Source organism: Talpa occidentalis, unplaced genomic scaffold (genome assembly GCF_014898055.3).
Source record: "Talpa occidentalis isolate TD23 unplaced genomic scaffold, MPIMG_talOcc4v2.1 talOcc4.5, whole genome shotgun sequence".
In the NCBI taxonomy this organism is placed as follows: Eukaryota; Metazoa; Chordata; class Mammalia; order Eulipotyphla; family Talpidae; genus Talpa; species Talpa occidentalis.
Genome location: NW_023604861.1, coordinates 75,754,946 through 75,767,367, shown reverse-complemented (window position 1 = coordinate 75,767,367; position 12,422 = coordinate 75,754,946). Strand labels below are relative to the sequence as shown.

The following is a 12,422-nucleotide window of genomic DNA, read 5'->3' as shown; positions in this document are numbered from 1 at the left end:
CTTTTCTGGCATTCCCAGATTCTGCTGCCATGGAAGACAGCTCACATTTATTCATAAATGTTCACAAACATTTATTTGCTTTTGAACCAAGTGGATTAAGCTTTAAAATGTTACTTTCCCCTACAGATAATTTTTTTAAGTATGAAAAGTAAGGTAAAGAGGTATCTAGGACTTAATATTGATTGCCCCAACTTCACAACGTCCAATATAATTAAATACTTAAATATTTTTGTAGTGTTGAGCTGGCTTCAGGGTAAGTTGTAGGAACTTTTTTCTTTAGATTAAATATATAGAGAGATATACATAGATATAATTACTATAGCTCTCCGTGATGTTTTAGGTACAGTCTTGCCTACAAGCAGGAAGGTAGTCAGATGATTTCTTAAAGTACTTTTCAGCTCCAGGGTGATAAAAATATCTTAAACCTTCTGAAGATGAGAACTCATAATTATCCATTAAAATTTAAACTTTATCGCTACATACAGTTTAGATAGAATTCTCTAAAATATGGTGCAAACAAGTGGTATCATAAAGATCAATTAATCTTTAGCTAAAAATCAGCAAATATTAAAATGCAAGATTCAACATCTTAAATTATACTATTTCAAATAAATATTTCATTATAAGGATAATAAGCAATTATGGTAATACATGGCTTGTGATATATCTACTATACAGCTCTCTATAAAAATTATGTAATACCTCTAGTCCTAATCATATGTAGCATTCTTATCATTAGAGTATTTAATGCAATAGATTGAAGACTTTCTCACATATAGAAGACATTAGAAAGTCATGTGACATATATTGGCCCTGGATCTTTTCCTGTGGTGGAAATGGTTAAACAATTCTCACATCACAGATTTCTGTAATTTCAACTGCAATTTAAGTTAGATCAGTAACAACAAAACTATTATAATCTACCATATGACCACTGTTCTAAGCACATGCACAACACTCCTTTGAAATAAGCTTCTTCTTATCATTCTATTTTACAGATCAGTAAGTTGAAATACAGGGAGGTTCATCACTTTTCCCAGGACCTGCAAAGTAAGAATACCCAAAGCCTGCACTCTCAATCACTATAACCACTATACTAAAATGTCAGTACAGACAGACTACTGGTTGCACCTGGCAGTTTGAGAGACGCAAGAGTTGAAACTATCAGATATTTTTCCCTATGAATTTAAATCAAAATTCCACTTAAATCTCCTTCCCTACTTCCATAAACTCCAGACAGGTATCCATTATAGAAAAAACGGTCTGTGTTCACACCATTTGATCTAACAGTATTTAAAAAGTTAATGACCATTTTTATCATTCATTTAGTGACCTACTTTGACATAATTATTTATTTGATCTTTATTAACCCTTGTTAAATAAGTAATGCTGGTGTTACTGCCACTGTTTACAAGCGAGTAAGGAAACTTACATCCCAAAAGTTTAAGTTTGCTGTAAGTTTAAGATATATCTGTAAGAGTTTAAATCTAATCATCGGTTCTGCCACTGCTTTCACTTGCAGTTTTTTGTTTCTGAAGTAGGTGTAGGACAAAAATGTTCGTATCTAGGTATCCTCCACCCACTACTGACAGGCAAAAGAAGTTTACCTGTTAATCAAAAGGAGCCGTGTTAAGATTAAATGAAGAGCAAACCTGACTGGCATTTTTGTTTATCTATCCTTTAATATATCGGCAAAAATAAGTACCTTAAATAATATCTTTGTAACTAAATTCTTAAATAGGCTTTAACTTGGAGAACATTCTTTAGCAAGGGTTATTTCAGGTTAACTATTAATAAAAGATTTGAATTAGGTCCTTTTTCTTTTAAACAATTATTATCATTCTATGGGAATAGCATTCTGCCAATCAAAGTGTGCCTGTGGGGCTGGGATGTGTCTGTGTGGCGCCCAATACGCTATTGGTGTTCAAATTATAATACAAGCAACAACAACTACCACCAGGTTACTGCACGCAAAGTGATCTGACACAAAAGCCATGCATAGCTAAGTCAAAAAAACTGTAAGCATATTTGAGCAATTAAAAAAAAAATCTGTATAATGTCTATGTGTTCATATTTTAGCAGTCAGAATATGTTCTTGCATTGGATAAAAAGAGAATGATTATTTAACTGAATTTTTCTAAATGTGTATCTCTTTCTAAGAAGAAAATAGGATCCTTTTACGGAGTTCAAAAGTTTCACGGAGCTAGGGAAGATAAAACCAGTGCACCTCTATTACTGAGGTTTTAAAAAAAAGTGAGTGGGGTGTGTGTGTGTGTGTGTGTGTGTGTGTTTCTGGAAAGAGGAACCAAATTGGGAAGGGAGAATTTTGAAGACAAAGGAAAAGATCTGTCTCTGCCTGTTCTTAGAATTAGAAGTCACGGAAAGAGAAGTTCAAGTAGATAAAGATTTGTACTTCAATAAACCCATAACAAACCATGCAACCCTTAGGTTTTATTTACAGCATTTTGAGAGAATCCGGTAACATAAATGTGAAAGTGCTTTGTAAATAGTATATGCTATAGAATTCAAAAGTATTTAAGCTGCATTGGAACTATGAACAAGTCATGATCATGTGCAATTAAAACTTTACATTTAAAAACTCAAACAATAATTTTAAGTTTTATGTGGGAAAAAATGACAGTGAAAATTTTACCATCTATTTCTTATAGACTTAAAAGCTATCAGCGTTCATGATTAGAAAAAAAAGCAAGATTCAAAATACTATTAGGCTTTTATTGTGTATTAAAAGGTAAAATGACTATTTTTGAGATATACACAGGAAGCCAAATAGCCAAGTTCTCTGAAGAAAGGAAAAGAGGACAAAGTAGGAAGACAATTACTTTTTACTCCTTTATATTAATTAAAAAACAAAAACAACTTTCACCCTCTATTACTTTTCAAATAAAAAATTAATTTTAAAAACTAGTAATAAAAAAAGTGAAAAAATTTTTACTTTTCTGTCTTACTATTGAAAGCCTAGTTAAATTAATAAATTTGAAGAAAACTTTTCAAGCTTATCAAAAGCTTTCTGAAAAAAAAAAAAAAGATGTTGCCTGAGATATTACACTAAAGGGAAAATAAAACAGAGACTTAACATCTATTTATTTTTCTCTTCCCCCAAGCCCACCATCCACCACTTAGACTGGATACAGGTTTTCAGTTCATAGTAATGGCATAAGTAACTTCATTATCAGGAATCTTTATTTCAAAAATAACTTCAAATTTCTGAGACACATGTAGGCATAGACTTAAAAAATTTTAAATAATTCTTATTTTCCCATCTTTGATATAGTTCAATTCTCTTTAAAAGGAAAAAAAAAAATCCTCAGACATAAAAATGTAAGGAAGAAAATTTCTATGGCCACATTTCAGTAGTAAAATTTGAATACTTTTAGTAGGTCTGATCAATTCTTTACTATTTAAAATGTTAGTATGAAACCCTATAGATACGAAGCAGAAATTAAAATTTAGAAATTATACCGATTCCCTATAAAATAGTATAGTGATATGAAAATATGTATTCTAAACATTACTTGATAAAGAAAAAAGGAAGAAGAAAGTTATAATACACTGCATTATATATTCTGTAAGGGTGGGGGACTCAACCACTATAGAGACTAAATAAGAAAATAAACACAGACGCATGTTTAATTTTTGATACTTGATTAGGCAGTATAACAGTAAATCTCACTGACTATATTAAGATGTCAGATCCTCAGAGTTCAGTTAGGCTACCTCAAAAGGCAATTCATTTCATATCCTTGAGTTTTTTTCTATCACACCTTTTATGACAACCCAAAACCCAATTCAAATGATAAGCTAGTAGTATTAATTCACAACTTCATATCCTATTTTGAAGGCAGGAATTTTGACTTAACTACAGAGGTACTACTGACTTTGTAGACCAAAAAAGTTAACAAAAGTAATTCATATAATACCAACAAAGAAGATTTACACAAGGTCACAGTTTCATGTACATTTCCAAACAGTGCCCTAAACAAGTTATTTTAAAGACTGAAGTCAATATTGGAATCAGTAAAAGTAAACAATGTATTCTAGTAAAAGTAAGTCCCTAAAATTAAATACTGGGTTCCATTTTTATCCTGATTACCTATTTAAACTATAATTATCTCCTAGGAAAAGATGGAGAATGGAGAAAAATGTGTTGAAAAGGATTGTTGGGAACACTAGGAGGAACCAATTGAGCCAAGAAGAGATATATTTCAGAATGTTTGATTTCTTTTTACATTACTTCAAGGGTCTTTCAGAAGAATACTAAAATATTGGGGGCACAAAAATCACCAAGTCATATTTATACCGTGCCTGCACTTTTTGTTTTTTTAATATCATCAAAATTCTTATACCTGACTTCTATTTGTATGGAAGGATAGGAAATATCCTTTTTAATAAGGGCTACTGACCCACAGGGAAAAAAAAATGAAACAAAACCAAATTACTTAGGGTTATTCAGATATTTTAAAAATGAATCTTGCATATTTAAAAAAGGAAAAAATATATAAATATCCCCTAGTATAAATCCATGCTTTAGTCATACTTCAATACCAAAAAGGGAGAAAAAACAGATTTTGAGCAAGGGGGAAAAATAGTGGAAAGGAATCAGGAATCAAGAGAAGGTGTAGATGGTGAAGATGGGCTTTAAGTTGATTTTGGAGATGATGGGAACAACGGTCAGCACAATGGAGGAAATAAATATACTTTGAGGGACCTTACAGAGAAAGGAGGTGGGTTGAGGGAAACATCAGGGAATAACAATCTGTATTTCTGAAATGGTGCCAGTCACGCATGTGCAATTTGAACTGGAGATTCAATAAATGTTGTCTAAAGTTGATAAATCATGAAATAGAGTACAAGCATGTTATAAAGACCTAGAACAATGGAGGCAACCACCAGAAGATTCTAAAGCATTTGAGAGTGGGTGCTTCAGGGGTTCATGGTGGGAACAGAGAGGCAGGAGAATGCTGATTTTCATCAAAAGTTCTTCAATACTGTTGGGTTTATTACTATGTGGCTGCATTTAAAAAGTAAAAACATAATTTTTAAGCTCATAAATTAGAAAGGGCCTACCCCACACTAAAAGGTTGTTTTTTTTTTTTTTTTACTAATTCCATCAAAAGGTTCTTGTCAAAAACAGATTTGATTTTTTTTTTCCCTCTGTATACACACGTTAGTTACGGATGATTAACAAAGCATTCATTCTTCTATTTGCTTTGGCTGGGAAGTGACTTGTGTTAGTTTTAAGGAAATATTTCACTTTATAGGGAAAAGATATGAAGTGTTGCTTATTTAAATATACATATGGTTTATACATGTTTTAGGTTCACAATAAAAACATTCAAGTAGGTGGAAGGGTAAAATTTATCCAACTAGAAACTAGGAAAAATGGTACGTACCTTTTTTCTTTTTTCTTTGATCCAAACTAGGCTTTGTGAACTTATGTTAGTATTTAATTTTAGTGGACTGGTAAAACATTTGCTTAAAGAATATTTGCTGTTAATATGACAGGTGTATTCATGATTACTTTAACATGTGAAGACTTTTTTTAAAAAATAGGAAAAAGTTGTATTGGCACCCAAAAAGTCGAATGGCACCCGAAAATCAAAGTGCAAGTTTAGGCTCCCCAAAAAAGAATTACCCAAATTTAGTATGACATATAATAACTTAAAATATCTTTACTTTTCAGATTTACAATGTTTGAAAAATAACTTTCACTTGAAAGAAAAGCTTTTTTAATATATTAACACATAGGAAGGCTCAGTGAGAAATGCGAATCTATCCTTTTAATAATTTTTATAAGATCACTCTTCTAAATAAAACTACTTAATAAGAGATACTAGTTACAGTAATTTAGCTTCTTGCAACACCTGTTTAATTTAAAGAGAAGGTAGTTAAAACCAGTATATGATTTAAACTATATTGTGACTCACTTTTGAGTACAATTTCATTAATTGGGCCCACTGATATATACAGTGGGGTAAACAAAAATAAAAATGCATAGGAAAAAATGTTGTAGACTATTCAGAAAGTGTCCAATGAAGACCAGGGGAAAAAAAGGGATTATTTGAAGTCAGTTCTCAAAGCTTCATTTTATACATAAATTGCTAATAATCGCATCTTATAAAAAATTAGAGAGGGGATAAAAATTTGGAGTGAATGCAAGGATAAGAAATACTGGTAGCATATGATTTGGATATTCTGGGACCACCTGATAATATTATATAGTAAGCTAGACTTCAGATCCAGGGTTTAACCTCACAGACAATTCCCCTGACATATTCCTTTTCCTCTCATAAATGTTCCTTCCTTCCTAAAACATATGTTTGGCAACTACCGCTACTTTTAATCCAGACTAAATCACACCCTTTTTATTATTTTTTTTCACTAAGAATAATAAAACTTAGTGTTTTCTAGTTTTCCCTCCTTTCTTTAGTAGATCATGTGTACCACAGAGCCATTATTTAAAAATAAATATTATCACCAGTTTAGACTTATTCTCTCCTATCTCCTGAAAGGTAATTAAGACCTTTTCACCAAATCAAATTGAGCAATCTCAGGTAGCTCCCATCAATTTTATTTCATTTTTACCACACACACCCCAGGCATCACTTTCATTTTATATGATCTACTTGTTGACATGTAGCCACTGAAATTTACTTCTAAACTGAACTATGAATCTAGCCACCAAAACTGTCCTTGAATTAACAAGACCATTCCAAAAGCCTTAGTGAATGATGGGCTTTGTATAATAATCTCAGGTCCTACAGATTTTCACTAAGTCAAACTATTCTCAAATTCCAAATCGAGAGTTTCTTCAACAGGAATTGAAGTCCCTCCATAGCTCACCAACTGGGAAGCAATTCTGTGAGTGTGTAAGAAGAACTCAATTATTATGGAACTGCTCTCTTATCCTTACGCAAAATTCTGAAAATGATACAGGCGGAATGACTATTTAAAAATAAATGCAATTTGGATAAAAAAGATGTGGTATACATACACAATGAGATAACTGTTTTGCTCTAAGGAAAGAAGAAATTTTGCCATTTGCAGCAAAACGAAAGGAACTCAAGTGGATTATGTGGAACAAAATTAGTCAAAAATATAAAAGTAAATATTGGATAATTTCATCTTTACATGCAATGTTAGAAAACAAAGTGGATAGTCCAAGCAAAATAATTAATGGGCATTAATAACCAAACTGAGGTGTATAGGGTGGGGTTGGGATTAAGGTTGAAGGAGGGTATTGGATGTTGGAAGATATTTTATTTTCTTTTATAAATAAACAAGTAAAGTGACAACACTAATTATGAATTTAATATACTATAAATGCAAACAAGGAATAGCAACCTAAAAAAAGGTACATCGTGAACATGTTTAAAACAAAAAACAATGCTAAAATCAGTTAATTTATTTAAATGATGGGATTATGGATAATTTTTCTTTTTAGTATTTCCAGTATTATAATCATGTTGGTTGTACAATAAAAATTTTAAAGCTCCACTAAGCTCTAATGAAAAAATTCTAAAGAACAGAAAAGATAAATACAAATCAATTTGATTTGCACATTATTCACAACACTTGTGACTCACAGAATCTATAACAACAGATGTCTTCTTCAGCATGAAACTAAGAACAATGTTGTTAGTAGAGCTTAAATGTTTCATCCAAGTTTATTGAGAATGGAATAAAGTGGACACTCATTCACCCATTTATTGGCTATTTTAAGTGCACAGCATTATGCTAGGTATTATATGCCTACAAATATATATATATATATATATCTCGCCTCCCTATCCTTAGGTAACCTAAAATTAGCAGGGAGAGACTAGTCTGTTGTGTAAAATGTTAAGGTGAATGAAATTAAAAGAAAATCCCTAAGTTTGGTATATAAATGACAAATTTATTTTTCAAAAACTCATTTAGGATCTACTATTTGTAAAACATCATTCTAAGTGTAGAAATCAGTCATACAAACTTAGATTTCTGTCACTCCAAAAATAGGCAAAAAAAGATGGGAGGATTTGAAAGGAGAAAGGAATATTAACTATCATGTATCTGAACTATAAGACATTACTGGCTTACACGGACAGATCTCATGCTAAGGAACAATCATTCTGTAGCTCACATAACTAGAAATACACGCCCTATTCTTTAAATTGGCTTAGCCAGCAGCACATGTAGCACTTTAATTAACTGCAGCAATTGACATATCTTAAATTAAGCAGAGATCTGAAATAATGCCCTGTAAGTAGCACTTGTAAACCAACATTAATCCAAGTTTAACCTATATATAACAAAGTATACAATGTTGTACCTAGATTGTAAGGAAAAGGTTGGGTACAACACAACTGTATTCAGAAATCCTGAAGCAAAATGCTTTACAAGCAAAATTCTAGTTAGTTATTAGCAATATGCAGGAATAAGCACTGCTGCTGAGTGATATTTTTTGAATGCCAGGACAAATATTTAAATATTAACATTAAAAAATCTTATTTATTTATTTGAGGTAACACTGATTTATATTGTTATTTGTATTTTGGAAGTATAGGGTTCACCACCCTTCTGATGATGTTACCTTAGCATGCCTACTACACCAAAGGGCCCACAGAAAAATAATCCTATTTGAAAGCAATCTCTAGTTCTGATGTCTCAACTATCATATTACTAAAAACCATCTGGTCACTATTACTGATGAAATAATATTTCTCTATATCTTTATTTTAATAATTTATAAGTATAAAACTATATTTCAATCACCATAAATTAAACTTAAAATGGTTATTTGTATATATGTTATTAACTTCTTTAAAAATTTACCTCTTACAAAGTTTAATTAAAACTAACTACAAATGTGTTACCTAGCAAACTTGATATCACAACTTACTTTAAAAGTTTGAGATATTTTTACATAATTATAAAATTTTCATTTTTACATTGATCATCTTTTATTTAAAATGAAATAAAATATAAAAATAAAATAAAATATAAATAGGAAATATTTATTTAAAATGAAACTAAAGCATTTATAGTATATACAATAAACTTATTTTATAAAAATATTAAGCAAAGCTTACAAATAAATAAGGCTTTAAACTTTAGAATGTAGTTAGTACATACACATGATCTGAAGCAAGTGGTTTATGCACTGAATATAAATGAATAATCAGGGTGTGGTTGCTGGGTATTTGGTCTTGTCTTGTTTTGTTTAATTACTATCAAATAATCTACCTCTGTAAATTAGATCTTTACCTAATACACCTCTGATTATGAATTATTTTTTCTTATAATAAATCAATTTAAAAAAAAACAACTGAATTATGTTCTATTTGAAGAGATAAAATAAGCAAACATTTAAAATCATGTTATCATAAACATGGAAACAATGAAGGCTGGTAGGTAGAACCTCGGAGTGGAAGTAAAGAAAATGAATGGAAGTGAGTAGTTTGCTTTTCATTAGCAACATGACCTTGGGCTAGTTACTAGATCATGATACCTTAGTTTCCTTATCTGCAAAATGAAGGAGGAGAACGTTTATGATTTCTAAGCCTCCTTCCACTTGAAAATACCTGTGATTTGATTATTTGAATTAAAAAACCCATATCTGCACTGAGAAACAAAAAGTACTTAAAATGAATGATAACTAAAACTGCAACATAAGAAAGGTGTATAGAAGGATAGAGCCTTATTTCTTTTAATCATACATCACCAGTCATATAATATATATACAAATTAACACTTTTTTCTGTAAAATATGAAATTCTCTAAAACTTTAATGTTAAAACATGTCATCAACAAGCATCTGACTAATGAAATATAATTTTAAATAAAAAAATTTACCTGCTATTATTAATCTGATATAAGTATTGTTGGAATTCAATTTTCTTTCAAAATTGGTTTTTTCAAAGAACATCCAACCACCCACACATTATTTAAAAAACAAAACAAGAAAAAATTTAAAAAAAAAACCTTTGTGCTAGAAATTGTCCCAGACTATATTTTGACACTTTTAGCAACCTGACAAACCACTCTGTTTGCTTTCTTCTGCCAATACAAATCAAGCCAAGGAGCAGTTTCTTCATTTATTTCATTCAATGTCACAAGACTATATACTATGTCAGGGTAAAAGGTCACTCATCAATAATGCATTCTATTGCTACAGTTGAAATATAAATGTTCATTTGGGCACTGTTTCAAAGACTGGCCCATTGAAACCTATTTAATAAGACCTATAAAACTAGAAGGATGTGGGAACACCAAGAAGTATAAAATACACTTTTCCTATCAAACTTTGTTTACTGACACCCTATAGCAAATTAAAGAAGGTACTAAGAAAACAAGTAAACTTCAGGTTGTTGGCACCATAAAGTTTTTTCCCTAGCAGTTTTAACAATCTCATGGGTTTTTGTTTGTTTTTTTGGTTTTTTTTTTTTTTTTTTTTTTTTTGAGTTTGCAGGAGTGTGCCCTGCAGGCATCTATGACAGCATCACAAGGTTTCGGATTTAGTGTGGGTGGCTGGATAAAGTTGGACATTGACCAGTTTTGTGTATGCTGAATGGCACCAGGTTGGAACACTGTATTTGACAATTGAGTATGAGATTGCCAGTGCAGTGGGTTGGAAGATGTATGCATTGGCACTCTGTGTGGAATCAGCAAGGTAACTCAAAAGGTTACTGCAGTCTTGACTTTGGCAGCTATCTTTTTAAAGTTATCATAATGAGTTAAGAGTGAGATCCTGAGCCACACCTATGGAAATCAAAAGTTGTGCATGTTTGAAGTACTGCCTGCCCTTTATAAAATAGGTCCTCAGAAACAGAAAGCATGGAGTAGTCCTTTGGGGGTGTGGGTTAAGGGGAGGATACATAGTTGAAAAAGTGTCACATTTGAAAATGTGGCATTTAAGTGAAAATGTCAACAGATATAATTACGTAAATGGATGAAGCAACTTTTTAATACTTACGTATGGATATCATCAGGTTAAGAGCCCCAAGCTCTTTATCTAGTATATATATGTGTATCTTTCCAATGTACATTCAGAACCCTCTCCTCCAAAAGCAGTTTGTAATGACTACTCACCTCACAGAACACTTGTATTAATGGCAGCAGCCTGAGGACTACTCTATGCTGTTACTGAATGGATTTATAAAGTGCTCAAATATGCATAACTTCTGGTCTTCACAGATCTTCTAGATCTCACTCTTTACTCCTCATGAGCACTAAAGGGAAACAGCTGTCAAAGTCAAGCAATTTCCACAAGACAGGCTTTTCACAATGACTCCTCCTACTTTCCCCACTACAACTAAGTCAAATATTTTTTCTCATCAGAGTTAAAATATGGCAAAATGGTATTAGCCATGCACAAATGAGTGATGTTTCACAAATCTATATAGCAGCATCTAATATAGGATCACAGCATGCCTTCAACATACACAATCAGGTACTAAAATCATATGATCTAATTAAACATAGGTTTTGTTAGAGATCACTCTGTTGGAAATAGGTACAAAAAATCTAAATATAAAGTTCAGTAAAATAATGTCTTACTAAGAAAACAGAAAATAATTGCCTTTCTTAATTAGAGGACTGTAAAAGAAGCCTCTTAAAAATAGGAATGATAAAGTAAAAAGGAAAAGTAGTTGAACTGTAATTTCAACCTCTAAATTCTAGATTATATTTCACTTGAGCATTCTGATCTTTTAAAAAATAAGGTTAGATTTTTTTTTTACATGGGAAATTTTACAATGTGACTGTTACTCTGAATGATAAATAGACATATGCAATATCCCTTTCCCACCTACACTATTATAGTCTTTTTATTCAAGAGAATATGATTCTTAAAGAAATACTACAAACAAACCCCAATTATGATAGCACTCCTTAGAAAGCAGTTGAGTGATTTAAATTGAGGAAATCTATACATATTTGTTACAATATTGAAATAAAAATATTCAGATAAACACTATTTCATGAGCTAGAGCAATTTTAAGCCTCATCAGAAAAAAAACTACAGAATTATTCTCTAGTTATTCTATGATTATAAAAATATTCTTAGCATGTAAAAGAAAACAATTCTTAATTACTTAATTTAACAAGAAGCATTTAAAATCCTATTTCCTGGCACTAAAACTAAACCGGCACTAAAAGAAAAGCAGAAAAGATTCCCAAAAGCCATCAATCTAAATACAATTAGCATTTTGAAGTAAAGTAACCACCCCACTCCATTCCCAAAATCACAACCTTAAAGAGTCTACTTAAATATTAGCCAGTGCTCTGTGAACCATTTTATATTAAAATTGGATCGCTCTAAACATCACACATATAAAAAGTATTGTTTGACACAGTGCCATTTTGATGATAAATTGCAATCTATAGCTCAAATAATTCTACCCAGGGATTAACATTTCAGAGGC

General features: G+C 31.2%; 1 protein-coding gene across 1 annotated transcript in view; it reads right to left on the bottom strand.

The window, feature by feature from the left end:
- The window catches only part of LOC129144632 (EH domain-binding protein 1-like), a 50,415-nt gene extending 39,284 nt beyond the window's left edge, over nucleotides 1-11,131 (bottom strand). The window contains exon 1 of the mRNA XM_054701614.1: nucleotides 11,089-11,131. The gene's annotated coding sequence lies outside the window, so the exon portion shown is untranslated. The remainder of the gene's footprint in view (nucleotides 1-11,088) is intronic.
- Between the last annotated feature and the right edge of the window lie 1,291 nt (nucleotides 11,132-12,422).